The sequence below is a fragment of the Oncorhynchus clarkii genome, chromosome 14 (genome assembly GCF_045791955.1).
Source record: "Oncorhynchus clarkii lewisi isolate Uvic-CL-2024 chromosome 14, UVic_Ocla_1.0, whole genome shotgun sequence".
Classification (NCBI taxonomy): domain Eukaryota; kingdom Metazoa; phylum Chordata; class Actinopteri; order Salmoniformes; family Salmonidae; genus Oncorhynchus; species Oncorhynchus clarkii.
In genome coordinates, this window is record NC_092160.1 from 14,031,053 (window position 1) to 14,050,284 (window position 19,232).

General features: G+C 41.4%; 1 pseudogene; it reads left to right on the forward strand.

Moving 5' to 3' along the window:
• The window catches only part of LOC139365832 (uncharacterized), a 50,259-nt pseudogene extending 32,771 nt beyond the window's left edge, over positions 1-17,488 (forward strand).
• The last annotated feature ends 1,744 nt before the right edge of the window (positions 17,489-19,232 follow it).

Here is a 19,232-nt window from a genome sequence, read left to right on the forward strand (position 1 = left end):
AAAGGTCGCAAAGTTCAAGGGGGCCGAATACTTTCGCAAGGCACTGTATATCTGCTGGATCGTGTGCTACGGGTGGGTGTTGATAAGGCGGGACTTTACCTAGCAAAGACTTATAGATGACCTGGAGCCAGTGGGTTTGGCAACGAATATGTAGCGAGGGCCAGCCAACGAGAGCATACAGGTCGCAGTGGTGGGTAGCATATGGGGCTTTGGTGACAAAACGGATGGCACTATGATAGACTGCATCCAGTTTGCTGAGTAGAGTGTTGGAGGCTATTTTGTAAATGACATTGCCGAAGTCAAGGATCGGTAGGATAGTCAGTTTTACGAGGGTATGTTTGGCAGCATGAGTGAAGGAGGCTTTGTTGTGAAATAGGAAGCCGATTCCAGATTTAATTTTGGATTGGAGATGCTTAATGTGAGTCTGGAAGGAGAGTTTACAGTCTAACCAGACACCTATGCATTTGCAGTTGTCGACATATTCTAAGTCAGAACCGTCCAGAGTAGTGATGCTAGTCAAGCGGGCGGGTGCAGGCAACAATCGGTTGATGAGCAAGCATTTAGTTTTACTAACATTTAAAAGCAGTTGGAAGCCACGGAAGGAGTGTTGTATGGCATTGAAGCTTGTTTGGAGGTTTGTTAACACAGTGTACAATGAAGGGCCAGATGTATACAGAATGATGTCATCTGCGTAGAGGTGGATCAGAGAATCACCAGCAGCAAGAGAGACATCATTGATATATACAGAGAAAAGAGTTGGCCCGAGAATTGAGCCCTGTGGCACCAGCATAGATACTGACAGAAGTCCGGACAACAGGCCCTCCGATTTGACACACTGAACTCTATCTGAGAAGTAATTGGTGAACCAGGCGAGACAGTCATTTGAGAAACCAAGGCTATTGAGTTTGCCGATGAGAATGCAGTGATTGACAGAGTCGAAAGCCTTGGCCAGGTCGACGAAGACACTGCACAGTACTGTCTTTTATAGATGGCAGTTTTGATATCATTTAGGACCTTGAGCGTGGCTGAGGTGCACCCATGACCAGCTCGGAAACTAGATTGCATAGTGGAGAAGGTACGGTGGGATTCTAAATGGTTGGTGATCTGCTTGTTAACTTGGCTTTCAAAGATTTTAGAAAGGCAGGGAAGGACGGATTTAGGTCTATAACAGTTCTGGTCTAGAGTGTCTCCCCCTTTGAAGAGGGGGATGACCGCGGCAACTTTCCAATCTTTGGGGATCTCAGACGATACAAAAGAGAGGTTGAACAGGCTAGTAATAGGGGTTGCAACAATTTCGGCAGATCATTTTAGAAATAGAGGGTTCAGATTCCCTAGCCCAGCTGATTTGTAGCGTTCCAGATTTTGCAGCTCTTTCAGAACATTAGCTGTCTGAATTTGGGTGAAGGAGAAGCGTGGGGGACTTTGGCAAGTTGCTGCAGGGGGTGCAGAGCTGTTGGCCGGGGTAGGGGTAGCCGTAGGAAAATGCTTATTGAAATGATCGATTATCATAGATTTATCGGTGGTGACAGTGTTTCCTAGTCTCAGTGCAGTGGGCAGCTGGGAGGAGGTGTTCTTATTCCCAAAACTTTTTGGAATTAGTGCTACAGGATGCAAGATCCTGGTTGTATTTAGAGGGCAAGTTGGTCAGGATGATATCTAAGAGGGTGCCCATGATTACAGCTTTAGGGTTGTACCTGGTAGGTTCCTTGATAATTAGTGTGAGATTGAGGACATCTAGCTTAGATTGTAGGACGGCCGGGGTGTTAAGTATATACCAGTTTAGGTCACCTACAATAACAGTACGAACTCTGAAGATAGATGGGGGTCCATCAATTCGGTGTCCAGGACACAGCTGGGGGCTGAGGGGGGTCTATAACAAGCAGCAATGGTGAGAGACTTGTTTCTGGAAAGGTGGCTTTTTAAAAGTAGAAGCTCGAATTGTTTGGGCACAGACCTGGATAGTTTGACAAAAATCACAAGCTTTGAACAGGACTCACAGTTGTGCTTGTTAAGTAAAGTGAGAACATACTCTGATTCTGAATGACTTGGGCTGGTGGCTTCATGCTAAATTACATGCATTCTGCACATCTGTCGCTCAGCTTGCGTTGTCCTTTCACAAGTCTGCCTGACGTAGCAGTGTGTTAAATCTGGGTCTGAATTAAACTTCATGTGCTTCCCATTGTGGATTCCCAGGAGACTATAGTAAATGCAGAGAAATGCATTGAATACATATCTGAGGTGTAATCTCTTGGTTTTGACACTGACATAAAAATTCCTATGTTAAATCTGATAATTGGCTAAATAAATTGAAATGAAGATAGATGACAATATTCCCAGTTGAGCTGTCAACAGAACAATGAGCTATTATTATTGTGTTAACCAAAACAATACTTTCTCCACAATAAATGTTATTTTGCCCTTAATCGTTTCAATTATATTCAGTCATCGTGACTATAAAGCATTGTGTTTGACACAAAGCGATGGGAAAACCAACTTCCTGTTGCTCTCAATGAGATTACACAATGGGATTACTTCATCTCTCCTTTATTGCCATATAATCACAAAGATTTCACTCTTGGCATTTGAAGTTTTCCCAAACAAACTGGCAGAAGAAAGTAGGACAAGGAGGATAGAACCTTAATCACAGGCTTTCCTGATGATCTGACAAATGACTTTCTGGTGGTTTGAGGCATTTACCAACACATGGTTCAACAGCTGATTAACAGCAATGGCAAAAGCATGTTGGTTCTTCTCAATGAGAAAATGTCTAGAATGAAGTGATCAAGAGGTGTGCACTTAAATGAAATATTTACCCATTTTGAATGTTAAATCGTATTTGTGCATCTCTGTGCAATGTTCCAACTATTTTCGCGGTAATTTCCTGTTTTCATGTGTATCTGAGCTATGGCAAAGAGGGCAGAACTACAACCGGTAGGCCCTTTTTCATGCTAAATGTACACTCTGGCTGATTTTGCATATACAAATATTGTCTGTATGCATTGGCCAGTTTTCAGTTCTTGCAGAAATTGGGCACCTCAATGGCCTACATGGTCTATTTGGGAAGGTCTTGATCAGCAAAACATGGAATGTTAGAAATACAAAAAGCACATTCAAACAGTTAAGATTAAATAATTTATTTAGCTGAATATGAACTCTGATTTAGCATTAGGATGCAATGGACAATATTTACAATGACACAAAATGTTTGTTTTTTGCATAGAATATCTACAATCATCTTGGTGCTGGAGACAGCCAAAACCTTCCAATAAAAACACTAGACCAATTATTGTCTCAGTCAGATTCTATTTCTGAAACGATTTGTCTGTGTTACAATACGATTATTATTCTATAGGGCGAGTTATGACCCACATATGAATTATCCAGTGTCATGCTGTGCTTGTACAGTGCTGATGTTTGCAATATTTTTCCTTAACATTTCCAACCTGGTAATTGAACTGATTTCCCCTCCTTATCCATCCTGAATTAAATCACTGGATAGAGTGAGGGAATTCCCAGACAGTAAAATATGCCTTCAGAAACACAAGTCATCTGTTTAACCAGTGTTTCTCTTTATTATATACGGTAGCTAGTATATCACTTGGGCTTCCTGGAGTTGAGGATTGTGTGGATAACCCAGTACAGTGTACAGGGATAAGCCTGTGAGACATTACTTATCATTGCTTTGTTGACCTTTCCCTTTAATGTGGTTTCTGTGATTATGTCAAACTGCTCAAAGCAGACGTTTTGCCCACAGCAACGTATGTTTACAATGGAATCCCTTTACCCCCTACCCTTAAGCCCCACATGTTTTGGGGAGCGGGTAGGTGTAGTGCTGGTAGATGGCACAAGACTTGGAATATTCCTCTGTGGCCTGTAAAAGCTCACTGTTGCAATCAGGAGTGTATTGGTCTGGACTGCAGACACCAAGTGGGTTGCTGCCAGTGCTTTGAACTATGAAAATAAATACTGAATAGGGCTACATTGTGCTAGCCAGGCCCTGAGTCCTATAGTCATCTGTCTTGGTGTACACACCGGTGGGAGTGTTTGGTTTGGACTTTGTCCACTGCATGTGGTAGCTGTAAGATTTTTCTCTCACTTGATCACACTTTTGAGGGTACATTTAATAAAATTGCTGGCCGGGGAAGAATTCAGACTCATTTCAAACATGCGATAACTTTCCTTTTTTTCTCTCTTTGTTTTTACAGAGGTGCCTTGTCAAGATGAGATTTGTACGATTACAAACAGCCAAAACTGTCTAGAGTCTGTTAGAAAAGTTTGTCTGAAAGAGGACTGAAAGAGAGGTCACTGAAAAAGAAAGCATGTGGGACACTCGAAGGAAGGGGAAAAATGAAGCACCGGGGATAGGTCTATTTGCATGTCTGAATGAAGGGAGTTTGTATGGTGTCCAATACTCTGCTTTTCCACACAGAAAATAGCTGGCAATAGTTTGCTGTTAGTAACACAGTAACTGTTAGAAACACAGTAACTGTTACTAACACAGTAACTGTTAGTAACACAGTAACTAGCAATAGCACCGGAACTGTTAGTAACACAGTAACTGTTAGTAACACAGTAACTGGCAATAGCACCGGAACTGTTAGTAACACAAACCAAATCAAACTTTATTCGTCACTTGCGCCGAATACAACAAGTGTAGACCTTACCGTGAAATTCTTACTTACAAGCCCTTAACCAAAAGTGCAGCTCAAGAAGAGTTAGGAAAATATTTACCAAATGAACTAAAGTAAAAAATTATAAAAAGTAACACAATAACATAACAATAACGAGGCTGGGGGTACCGGTACCGAGTCAGTGTGCAAATTTGTTAGTAGGTGTTGGCAAAGGAATTTTAGCAATCAGGAAATGGCAGAGCAATTTCTGCATATTGCACCTTTAAACAAAGATATGTCAAAATTGTATCACAACAGAGGACTCAGATCAAGACTGCCTCTCCATTGTATTCTTGCATAGGTCTTGAAAGTCTCTTTGCAAAACACTTGTGGATTCTAGTGCCTTGACAACAAAATCCATCAAGTTCAATTGAACAGTGATGGGAACCAGATCATGTCCTAATATGAGAATGTTCACATTGAGACTCCCGCATCATTTTGGTATCAAGATGTGGTGACTTGCTTTGAGAAATTAGACAGTTATGCTTTGGAGTGCGGCTCCTGATCCAGGACCAGATTAGCCCAGCTGGCATTCTTTTTCCAGACTATTCTGTTTCTCATCCTCCCTGGATCCCACTAGATCCCGTTTTAGCCATGCGGCATCTTCCATGGAAGACAAAAAATGTAATATTTTGGATAAAACTAGAAAGATCGATGGTAGTCAGTCCATCATTTGGTGAAACGGGTGCTATAGCCTACTAGAGTTGTATGGGGGTCTATGGTAACACATTTGGAAAGTGATAAAAACAACAGCCTTGATACAAACCTAACTCAACTTGTTACTCATGTCCGAAGTAAGAGGAGTCCATGGCAACCAACCGCAGTGAGAGATGGTGCTTCTGAGTGAGATCATGAAAGCCCTTCTGAAATGTGAAAAAACAACTACAGCCATGGTTTATTTCTTGGTACAGTACAAAGTATGCCTTTTACATAAATGTCCCTCTTTAAAAAAGTCAGATGCGATTTTCTCTGCTGTTATTTCTGATGCAATTTGACAAGACTCTCAAAGACCGTGCCAACATTGCTCTCAACAAAAAACGGCTGATCATTGACATTGATACTATCTCGTCTAAAGCTATGTTGATATGGCCATCACATTGTTGGAACAGAATATCAAGAAAGAAGAACACTTTCAACAAGTGCACATTCATGTCATTTGCCCCGCTCTCTCTCAACACGAGGATGAACATTGCAGTTGTCTGAAATGATGAGTCCATCGTGCTTCTCATTATCACTCAGTGACTTCATATGCTGATTGAGGCCACATTCAATCTGGTTCACGGCAAACAATAACGGTTGGGGGTGAAACTCGGTTTGGGCTAAACAGCAGTTTAGCAGGATTTTGTGTGTTTAGAGTTGAATCAGTAAGCAGCTGCCCCGTGTTGAGTCACTTCTTTCCAACAGACCATGGTTGTTTTAAATGCCCAGTGAAAAATGCCAGGCTTGTATGTTTGGCTGAACTTGTTGCACTAACCCTCTGCCATGCACGTGTCTTTGTTTAATATGCAAGTGGTTTATGTATCTTCTCAACATCACAGATGCTGGTCATTAATACTGAGCACATGTTTGGCATTTAATTTTTGTTCTTAGCCTAATGGCCCCAGAACTACCACTTTTTTTGTATCACTTGTTCATCCTTGTGTGTGTTGGACCAAGATCTGATAGTGCTAAATTATTTGGTGCCTTGTTGGTCATATTTTGACCCAGCGAGTGACCCTTCCAGTGACATGCACCCAGTGGCAGTTTCAGTGGCCCATTCCATTCAGAGAGCAGAAAATGAAATTCTAAATGGATCTGAAGCCAAAAATGAGATCCCAAGATCTTCATAACGACACAACCTTAGGACTAAAGTATGTTTTTCTCCCTCGTACTTCATATTTATCCAAACCACTGATTAGGAAAACACACCAGTCCCAGCCACTTCCCTGGGAGGCGGGACGAGAGCTGCCCTGGACAAGCAATCAAATGGCTTAATAGGAAATGCAGCTTCTTAACATGCCTAGAACTACTGTATTAACATTTTGGTAACGCTGTACTTAACGCCTAGCATCATAACACACTATGAAACGGTCAAAACCATGTTGTAATATGTCATAACAGCTGACATAACATGTCATAAGCTGTAATAATATGGTCATAACACTGTCATGAAACAGATATTTAGACCTGATGTGACATATATTGCGTTATTTTATGGCCTCCAACTGCTCTTAAACGCTAGTAAAACCAAATGCATGCTTTTCAACTGTTTGCTGCCCGCACCCGCCCGTCCGACTTGCATCACCACCCTAGACGGTTCTGACCTAGAATATGTGGACAACTACAAATACCTAGGTGTCTGGCTAGACTGTAAACTCTCCTTCCAGACTCATATTAAACATCTCCAATCCAAAATCCCCGACTTCGGCGATGTCATGTACAAAATAGCTTCCAACACTCTACTCAGCAAACTGGATGCAGTCTATCACAGTGCCATCCGTTGTGTTACCAAAGCGCCTTAAACCACCCACCACTGCGACCTGTATGCTCTAGTCGGCTGGCCCTCGCTACATATTTGTAGCCAGACCCACTGGCTCCAGGTCATCTATAAGTCCATGCTAGGTAAAGCTCCGCCTTATCTCAGTTCACTGGTCACGTGCTCCAGCAGGTACAGTGCCTTGCGAAAGTATTCGGCCCCCTTGAACTTTGCGACCTTTTGCCACATTTCAGGCTTCAAACATAAAGATATAAAACTGTATTTTTTTTGTGAAGAATCAACAACAAGTGGGACACAATCATGAAGTGGAACGACATTTATTGGATATATCAAACTTTTTTAACAAATCAAAAACTGAAAAATTGGGCGTGCAAAATTATTCAGCCCCTTTACTTTCAGTGCAGCAAACTCTCTCCAGAAGTTCAGTGAGGATCTCTGAATGATCCAATGTTGACCTAAATGACTAATGATGATAAATACAATCCACCTGTGTGTAATCAAGTCTCCGTATAAATGCACCTGCACTGTGATAGTCTCAGAGGTCCGTTAAAAGCGCAGAGAGCATCATGAAGAACAAGGAACACACCAGGCAGGTCCGAGATACTGTTGTGAAGAAGTTTAAAGCCGGATTTGGATACAAAAAGATTTCCCAAGCTTTAAACATCCCAAGGAGCACTGTGCAAGCGATAATATTGAAATGGAAGGAGTATCAGACCACTGCAAATCTACCAAGACCTGGCCGTCCCTCTAAACTTTCAGCTCATACAAGGAGAAGACTGATCAGAGATGCAGCCAAGAGGCCCATGATCACTCTGGATGAACTGTAGAGATCTACAGCTGAGGTGGGAGACTCTGTCCATAGGACAACAATCAGTCGTATATTGCACAAATCTGGCCTTTATGGAAGAGTGGCAAGAAGAAAGCCATTTCTTAAAGATATCCATAAAAAGTGTTGGTTAAAGTTTGCCACAAGCCACCTGGGAGACACACCAAACATGTGGAAGAAGGTGCTCTGGTCAGATGAAACCAAAATTGAACTTTTTGGCAACAATGCAAAACGTTATGTTTGGCGTAAAAGCAACACCCTGAACACACCATCCCCACTGTCAAACATGGTAGTGGCAGCATCATGGTTTGGGCCTGCTTTTCTTCAGCAGGGACAGGGAAGATGGTTAAAATTGATGGGAAGATGGATGGAGCCAAATACAGGACCATTCTGGAAGAAAACCTGATGGAGTCTGCAAAAGACCTGAGACTGGGACGGAGATTTGTCTTCCAACAAGACAATGATCCAAAACATAAAGCAAAATCTACAATGGAATGGTTCAAAAATAAACATATCCAGGTGTTAGAATGGCCAAGTCAAAGTCCAGACCTGAATCCAATCGAGAATCTGTGGAAAGAACTGAAAACTGCTGTTCACAAATGCTCTCCATCCAACCTCACTGAGCTCGAGCTGTTTTGCAAGGAGGAATGGGAAAAAATTTCAGTCTCTCGATGTGCAAAACTGATAGAGACATACCCCAAGCGACTTACAGCTGTAATCGCAGCAAAAGGTGGCGCTACAAAGTATTAACTTAAGGGGGCTGAATAATTTTGCACGCCCAATTTTTCCATTTTTGATTTGTTAAAAAAGTTTGAAATATCTAATAAATGTCGTTCCACTTCATGATTGTGTCCCACTTGTTGTTGATTCTTCACAAAAAAATACAGTTTTATATCTTTATGTTTGAAGCCTGAAATGTGTCAAAGTTCAAGGGGGCCGAATACTTTCGCAAGGCACTGTATATCTCACTGGTCATCCCCAAAACCAACACCTCCTTTGGCCGCCTTTCGTTTTCCGCCGCTCTCTGCTGCCAGTGACTGGAACGAATTGCAAAAATCACTGAAGCTGGAGACTTATATTTCTCTCACTAACTTTAAACACCAGCTATCTGAGCAGCTAACCAATCACTGCAGCTGTACATAGTCCACCTGTAAATAGCCCACCCAATCTACCTACCACGTCCCCATGTAGTATTTATTTACCTTTCTGCTCTTTTGCACACCAGCATCTCTACTTGCACATCATCATCTGCTCATTTATCACTCCAGTGTTAATCTGCTAAATTGTAATTATTTCACTACTATGGCCTATTTATTGCCTACCTCCTCACGCCATTTGCGCACACTATATATAGACTTTATTTTTTTTCTATTGTGTTATTGACTGTACGCTTGTTTATTCCATGTGTAACTCTGTGTTGTTGTTTGTGTCGCACTGCTTTGCTTTATCTAAGCCAGGTCACAGTTGTAAATGAGAACTTGTTCTCAACTGGCTTACCTGGTTAAATAAAGCTGAAATGAATTTTAGAAAACACCCACATAAGGGTGTCAAAACACACAAAACCTACAGTGCCACACAAGGCAAAACACTCCATTACACCATAGCCTACGTGTCAACAGTATGCTTTGTTATATCATTGTATTTTATTGACCACATTAAATAATTATTGTGCACACATTGATGTCAGACATGCACCTACCCCAATGCTCTGTTGCTGATGACTGGAATGAGTGCAGGAGCAGATTTCAGGAGCAGGACAAGACACCTTGTTTTTGACTGATGACTGACATAAGTGCAATAATGGGCTATCTGGCTTATATGATTCTGATGGTCATAATGCTTCATGACAGTGTCATAACGTGTATTTAAAATATGATGGGAAAAAAAGTGACTGTAAAGAATTCATTACAGCAACAGCAAAGTATTTAAGAAACAAACTTTCAAACGAAAGGAGACTTCTTGGCAGGGAAAAAATCAATTTGAATGAATGTGGGTTTTGACACTCTGAAGTAGGTGTCATAACCAGTCACCCAAATAACACAATATATGTCACAACATGAGTAAATATATGGGTCATGACAGTGTTATGACCATATTATGACAGATTATGACACATTATGTGACATTATGACATGGTTATGACCGCTCCATATCGTGTTATGACACTGCGTATAAAGTAAAGTGTTGGCAACATTTTATTGTAGTAGTCCTTCATTACTTCTCAACACGTCCTGTCCATCAACTCCCTTTAATTTCATTTTTGAGAACAGTGGACAATGCTTCACTTCAATTCTGTGATGATGGAGGCATTCCCTTTGCAGGATGTGTGTTATTCTAAAGAGATCTACAGCACAATTATCCTATTATCATTATCCTACTGGTTGTGTTTACAGTTTTTACATAATTGGCATGAGGTATGATACTTGAGACAACAGCAATTTAGCGAACTCATACAAACTGTCTGTTAAATTCGGTTCGGTCAACACACAGAACTGCAGATGGGTTTGGAAAACAGTACAATTATCTATTCTTATTTTCTTAGGTCGGAATTAGTCATTTATCAGAAGAAACAAAAACAAACAGAAATTGTACAATAAATGTAAAACATCTGTTTTTTGCTGAGCATTGAGACACATATGAAAGGGGGCAACAGCTGATGGCTGAAGTGGTTTGGAAAAATAGTTCCAATTGCTTGAAGCATTTTAAAGAAATGTCTAAATGAGGGCAGCATCTTGAACATATGAGTTCTGAAATGTTTTAAGTGTATATCAACTGGCATACTGTATATAAGCACACAGAGAAAACTTTTAATTTACAGTTCAGACCATCAGTGATGGTTCATGCTATAGCACTATCAAAATGAGTGGAACTGTCCTTCATTAACAACATCAATGCCCATATCTTTCAGAACAATGTGTTAATACTCAAATAGTCATTGAACAGTGTGCATAGAAACCTAAGAATCTAAGCGTAAGTTATTCTCTTCCACTTTGCCAACCAAAACAATACACTATGTTTGTATTCCACCAATGGAAAATGGATTTGTTTTTTTCCCTCTACAGTTTAAGTGGGGAAAAACAATCTTCCAAACTCCACACCTTTTAAAAGGTCATGTCCTTAGTGTTCACTTGCAGAAATACTTGTGTGTCACTGCTTTCACAGCTGCTTTACCAGTGAATGCAGTCAATAGCCCTATGGGGTTTATGCCTACACTAATTCAATGCAAGGCACATTATAGCGCAGTGCACTATAACAGACTATTAAAGGTCATTTACACTTCAGCCTTCATGCGCAGCATTTATCATGAATGCGATCTCCACGAACAGCGAGGAAAATGCCTTTACTTCTAAAAGCTTTTGAGGAGTCGTTTCTACTAAGATAACATATGCATTTGTTTTAAGATGGTCATTTAGCTATTTTATTCTGTAGGTATCCCCGAAAAATATTATAATTTGTATAAAATAAAATAAAATTTAACATATTAATTAACACATTCATAAATGGCAAAACAGGCAGTTATTAAGGTTTTCAAGTGTCTGTCCTATATCTAGGAAATATAAGACAGCTCAGGAAATATATATTTTTTGGGGGGGCACATATTTAACCCCTTTTTTTGGGGGGGGCATACCTACATACTTCCATACATTTTTTAAAAACGGTACTGGGTTACCTTCAGACGAGTCCCATGACACTTGTGGGGGTCCTAGAGCAAAACGGAAAACACCATTGTGTTAGTTTGTAGCCCAAACTGTTCAGACAGTTTGGTGGTACCGCCTTCAGACGAGTCCCATTGGGTTTATAGGGGTCGTAGAGCAAAATAGAGAACACCATCGTTCGGACGCTACAGAGGATTCGTAAGAAGACCAATTTTCGGGATGTCTCCTGGTCTGAATAACAACGCTGTAGCTCTGCCACTTTCCACCACAGATGAGGAAGGCCGACATAGGCGGATGTGGTGGATTGAGACGCAGCTCATGCAAAAAAAAAACAGATATCTCTAGCTTAAACTGACTGGTTTTGATGGGGACTTTTTTATTGTGTGACTTAGGGTTCGTCAATAAACTCTTAAGGATTATTTTGTATAGTGCACTGCACTAAAATGCCTTAGCATTGAATCCCAGTCCTAGCATTGAATCCCAGAATCCCAGAAGTATGTCATATACTCTCACATACACCCCCCCTAATTTCTCTAACAGTTAGAGGGGAAGTCTAAAATAAATGTTTAAGTCTGTGGGGACAAACAGGGAGACCTCAGGTATGACATTACCTGTTACCTCTTAATGATCTAGAGACATTGTCATTTTCTGGATGAATTCTATTTCCAGGCATTCACAGGAACATAATCTCCCCGACGTCCTGAGTTGCTGGAGCTCAAGTATCTGGTTTAATCTCTATCTCTCCCAAAATAATTTGCTGAAAGGAATCATCTGATAAATTGAGTTGGGGGCAGCTGGCATGTGGTTGGAGAGTCTGGCTTGCTGCCCCATTGGGTTGAATGGGCTTCCGCTACCACCACTGGGCGGGCTGTCTCACTGCTAATAAAGGGGGGTGAACGGAGGTCACACAGACCAGAGGAAATGGGACTCTCTAGAAACGCATGGAAAACATCGCTGTGCTCTGCATCAGCCTCATTTGTAACAACAGTAAAGCTCTCAGGGCCAAAGTTTTTTTCTGTTTTCAAATGAGAAAATAAAGCACAGCTCCCGTACTGTTTTTTGTTCTTTGTGGCTGAAGTCCTCACTGCTTTCTCAGCCTTTTGGACACAGTATTGGTCCTTACTCAGGGATATTACAACAACATTGGGGGAATTATTCCCACCGCTATGCATGATCCCTGTGCGGTAGGTCCAAGAGGCCTGCCGTGAATCATAGTCTTAATCAGGTGTTGTCGTCGGCTTAACTAAATTAGAAGCCCAATATTCTATCTGTTAGAGTAATGTCTTAACTAAATTAGAAGCCCAATATTCTATCTGTTAGAGTAATGTCTTAACTAAATTAGAAGCCCAATATTCTCTCTGTTAGAGTAATGGATTAACTAAATTAGAAGCCCATATTCTCTCTGTTAGAGTAATGGCTTAACTAAATTAGAAGCCCAATATTCTCTCTGTTAGAGTAATGGATTAACTAAATTAGAAGCTCAATATTCTCTCTGTTAGAGTAATGGATTAACTAAATTAGAAGCCCAGTATTCTCTCTGTTAGAGTAATGGATTAACTAAATTAGAAGCACAATTCTCCCTGTTAGAGTAATGGCTTTGTCACACCCTGATCTGTTTCACCTGTCCTTGTGCTTGTCTCCACCCACCTCCAGGTGTCGTCCATCTTCCCCCTTATCCCCAGTGTATTTATACCTGTGTTGTCTGTTGCCAGTTCGTCTTGTCTCATTAAGCCTAGCAGAGGTTTTCCCATACTCCTGTTTTTATCTAGTCCCTGTTTTTTAGTTGTCCCTGTTTTTACCATTCTGCCTGCCCTGAGCCCGCCTGCCGTTCTGTACCTTGTGACATTGCCCTGGATTACTGATCTCTGCCTGCCCTGACCCTGAGCCTGCCGTTCTGCACCTTTCAGACTCTGCTCTGGCTTACTGACCTCTGCCTGCCCTTGACCTGTCATTTGCCTGCCCCTATTTTTGTAATAAACTTTTGTTACTTCGAACTGTCTGCATCTGGGTCTTCTCCTGAGCCTTGATATGCTTGACTAAATTAGAAGCCCAATATTCTCTCTGTTAAAGTAATAGCTTCGCTCAAATCAAACCAGCACTGAACCTGCAAACTCATTATTCATGAGACTCATGCCTAAACGCAATGCAGCAAGGACGCATGCTATGCTACGTGTGTGTGGGCACCCTTTGACAAAAATAAGCCCCTCGTCGCCCACTGAATGGAAGATGTGTGCATGCGTTCGCCAGGGATTTCCTCCGGCCTAGCCAGGGTATATCCTGCCTGGATCACCCGCTCAGGGCCCTAACAATGGAGCATGTGTGAAATCCTAGTCACGCTGGCTTGACTTCAGTAAATTTGGTCAAAAACACATTGTTTTACTTGAGGGGAAGGCAATAAAGAGGGAGCGTTATGGTAGTTATATGGAGCAGCAGCATCACGCGCGTGCAGGGTAACACCTGGCATTGGGTTCCCTCGGGACAGGGGATAAGGGACGCGTCATGTCAGGTGTCCGGCAGGGTAAGGTAGGGCAAAAGGTGGAAGTTAAGTCCTCGCTCGGTGGCGTGTTAATGAGAAATAAGTACTTTCCCTGAGTGACTCTCATCATGAACCATGTCCTTCTGGTTCTCATTCCACCTGAGTGGTTAACCCGTTCATGCATGACTTAGACAAGGGTCTCACGTTGATTCAGTTAATGGTTCATTTAGCCCTTAACATTGATTTGGTTTAAGGAGATAGGATGGGTCTATGCTCCCATGAATGAATGAAAAACATTGACATTGGGTAATCAGGCAGGCCGTTACCCTTCCTTCCCTGTAAGATGGATGAACTAGTGAGCCTGAACAGTACAGTTACATTGGGTTACACCTGTGGCAATGATATATCATGCACTTCCATGAGCAACAGTGATCAGGCTTTGACTGATGGCTCCTTTTCTTAATGTTCCACACTGTAAAGAGTCATTGGCTTTGACCCTCTGAATTGGGTCCACAAGTGAACCCTGTCCCCCACAACACATTGAGCTACTGGGTGGTTAGTCAACATGAACTCTATAGACCAAATCATTTTGAGATGTACTGATATTTAGAGTAACCACAAGCAAATACAGAATTGTGGTTTAATATTGTGGAAGAGAGGTGGTCAGCATACCATATGCATGTGTGTTTTTGTCTCCTAACTCGTCCCCAAAGTGGTATAAAACAAGCCTGTTGAAAGGTTAACGATCCGTGCCCTCAAATGTGGAGTTGGTTGAGCTTCCATAGAAGACTACTGTGCTCGGTCATAGCGAGACACACTAGGACACTCCACACATTGGGTGTTGCTCAGAACACCATAACTAGATCTCCTCTATGCTATCTCAGTCAAGCGTGAGCTAATGGGCGGTCATGGTGGGTCTTGTTATTGCTAAAGTTATTAATCTCTTTGAAGTAACAAATGATGTTGAACTGCAAGACTCATGTTTCCTTTTGTATGCCACTTGTCAAGACATTTTATTTTACTTTAGGAATGTTTTTTCTTAATAGGAAGTTATCTATGCTGAACTGCTCTCAAAATATTGGATGGATCCAATATGACCTCTCTCTACTCTAAGACCCTATGACCCTTTGAGGGTTTTTGTGTTTAAAGATGCATCTTGTGTGTACTTTAAGTCAGTGGCTAACTGTAGACAAGTTATACTGGTACCTCAAATTTAGCACGTTTTTGAAATACGGTCCATTTGTGTCCACTTGGGCTAAAGGTCCAGTCATTAACAAATAGTACTGAATTATTGCATTGCCTTTCATTGACTAAAGCGATACATACACTATTTCAATGTAGGAATTGCATGTAAGCGATAGCAGGCCATTTGCTGTGAGACACCTGTACGGAGCTTTTGTGCAGGGTGGAAGTCCATGTGCTCTCCCTTTGGCCTGAAGACTAGAGTGATAAATGAACCCCATGTCCATGCTCATTCGTAGCTTACTGACTTACGGAACTGAGTGCTACTACTCTGATTTCACAGTGGAAGTATTCCGGATAAACTACTTAGAGCTGGATGAACTAGAACGAACATTAAACAACGTATCTAAACAGGAGAGACGCAGGGTGACAAGGTGAACTAGCTAACTACTGGGTTGAGATCTTTCTCTTGGATCCCAGTTACAGATTGTATCTACTGTATATGAAACCATATGAGACTAATGGAGAGGCCTGTGTCTGCAGCGCTAGCATCTCCAAGCAACCACCTAATACCCATTATGATACGTCTAGATGATGATGTCATCCAATTTTTTGCAAGAGAAGAAATCACAGTATAAAATGATGCAGCTTGAGAACGATCTCCAAGAGGATTGTTCCTTATGTAAAATGTTCTTTAGGGTTGAGTACAGTTTGATCTGATGCTCCATGACTTAGTTATACCACATCTGTATCTGTTGTGTACTACAGGGCTATGCCTGTAGCAAATCTCTCCCTATTGTGCTGGGCAAAGTATTCATTAACAGACAATCGACTATGAACTCCTGTCACACTAGTCTGCATATGGGGAAAAACTGGCAAGTTCATGTACACAAATATATATGCTTCATTCTATAGCTTGAGGACTCCTGGTTATCTCCAGGAGGAAAACATATCCTTTTTTGTTTTAATCTGTTGTGGTCTAGTACAGTCTTTTTGCAACCTAGTGTTAAGTGCTGTCTGTATTCCCAGTGACCTTCATGGTGTGTAAACTGCTAACTGTTCATAACTTGCAGATAGTTGTTGACACATCAACCAGGATCAAGGGTCAGGACCATTTGTGACTTGTTTTGGTAATCAGTGGATTTATTGGAGGGGGAGTGGTTTCTCCTCTCTTAGGAAATCTGCAATTAGTACAGGGATGTGTGCTCTCCACTTCTGTTAGGCTATTAACAATTAATGTTAGTGCTTCAGTCTCCCCTGGTTTCTCAGCGGCAGCTGTAAGCGGCGGTCGTGTCAGTGGCCGTCTCGTCGGGAGAAACCAAGACCATTGCCGAAACTAAGACCGTTCTGCAGAGTTCTTTGATGAAGGCTCCACATCAATCTCTCACTTGAGTATCTTACCTAGTTATTTTGTGATGATCTCATTAGAATCTTTTCTAGTTTTGGCAACTATCTATACCTGTTGTCTCCTCTTCCTGTAGGCTTTACAGACACTTCCCACCCCTTGGCTGAAACCCTTCTAGTTTAGTGTACCCTGCGCAACCCATGTTGGATTCTGGATCTTTGGCAGAGTTTGGAACTGCCGAAATGCGGTCAAGAACGCCAAGTTCATCTCAGCCTATGCTGTCCTTCAGTCCCTATACTTTTTGGCCCTGACGGACACATGGATCACCCCAGAGAATACTGCTACAACAGCTGCTCTCTCTTCGTCTGATTACGTTTTCTCTCATAGTCAAAGAGCATCTGGTCATAGCGGTGGTGGCACTGGTTAACTCATTTCTCCTAACTGGAGATTTTATATTTACTTCCTCTCTCACCTGTCCATCTCCTCATTTTAACTGCATGCTGTCATTGTCAGTTGTCCCCTCAAGCTGAACATAGTCATCTATCGCCCACCAGGTGGCCTTAGTAGAGTTACTCAATGAACTTGACACCTTGATAAGCTAATTTCCTGATGATGGCGTACTTGGCGACTTCGACTTCCTGATGTCTCCCATCGATTGTCTCTTTTGATCTCACCCTTTCCCAGTCCCCTCCCACTCACAAGGCAGGCAATATGCGTGACCTCATATTCACTAGAGGCTGTTCGCTTACTAATCTAACTGCAACCCCCCTCAAGTCTCTGATCACTACTTTGTTTCCTTTTCTGTCTCCCTTTCCTCCAACCCTAACCACTCAGCCTCCACCCTGTGGCGGTCATGACATTTGGTCAACCGGTTATTGTCATGCAAAACACCTTTAGCATCTCCAGGCCTCCATGCATACAAGCCACTGATGCACCTTTGAAACATTTAAATGTAAAAAAGTTGAATAAATCAATTTGGAACGAGTGCGCTGAGAGTCGGGAAGCAAGTTCAGGAAGTGAGTGTTTTAATAAATAAAAGAAACAATGAACACGAAACACAAACAACGCACCGACATGAAAACAGAGTCAATAACACCTGAGGAAAGAACCAAGGGGTGTGACAAATATAGGGAAGATAATCAAGTGGGTGATGGAGTCCAGGTGAGTGTCATGAGCCGCAGATGCGCAAGACGATGGTGACAGGTGTGCAGGATAATCAGCAGCCTGATGACCTAGAGGCCGGAGAGGGAGTATACGTGACACAATTTAATAAACACTATCTTAATATTATTTATTATATTATTTATTATAGTCAGCTCTAAAGAAACATTATGATATGAAAAACCAAGATATGCTTAAGTCCTGTGACATTATTTTATATGATTGTGTAGCTGAATAAAATAGAAAGGATATTTCTCCCATTAACTTCTTATGGCTGCAGGGGAAGTATTGAGTAGCTTGGATGAAAGGTGCCCAGAGGTGCCCAGAGTAAACTGCCTGCTCCTATGTCCCAGTTGCTAATATATGCATATTATTATTAGTATTGGATAAAAAACACTCTGAAGGTTCTAAAACTGTTTGAATGATGTCTGTGAGTATAACATAACTCATATGGCAGGCAAAAACCTGAGAAGAAATCCAAACAGGAAGTGGGATATCTGAGGTTGGTCGATTTTCAACCCAGCCCCTATTGAATACACAGTGGGATATTGGTTATGTTGCACTTCCTACGGCTTCCACTAGATGTCAACCGTCTTTAGAAACTTGTTTGAGGATTCTACTGTGAAGTGGGACCGAATGAGAGAGGAATGAGTCAGAGGTCTGCCAACAGTCACGCGCCGGTCACGTGCATTTCACATGAAAGGTAGCTGCGTTCCTTTACTTTTCTGAAGACAAAGGAATCCTTCGGTTGGAATATTATTGAAGTTTTATGTGAAAAACATCCTAAAGATTGATTCCGTACATCGTTTGACATGTTTCTACGGACAGTAACAGAACTTTTTACATTTCGTCTGCAACTAGGGAACGCACTTCATGACTTTGGATTTGTTTACCAAACGTGCTAACAAAAGTAGCTATTTGGACAAAAACTATGTACATTATCGAACAAATCAAACATTTAATGTGGAACTGGGATTCCTGGGAGTGCATTCTGATGAAGATCATCAAAGGTAAGTGAATATTTATAATGTTATTTCTGATTTCTGTTGACTCCAACATGGCGGATATCTCTATTTGTTTTCTAAGCGCCGTTCTCAGATAATTGCATGGTTTGCTTTTTCCGTAAAGCATTTTTGAAATCTGACACAGCTGTTGGATTAAGGAGAAGTGTGTCTATATTTACATGTTTAACAATTGTATTTTCATCAACATTTATAATGAGTATTTCTGTAAAATTATGTGGCTCTCTGCAATATCACCGGATGTTTTTGGAACTAGTGAACATAACGCGCCAATATATACTGAGATTTTTTTATATAAATATGCACTTTATCGAACAAAACATACATGTATTGTGTAACATGAAGTCCTATGACTGTCATCTGATGAAGATCATCAAAGGTTAGTGATTAATTTTATCTCTATTTGTGCTTTTTGTGA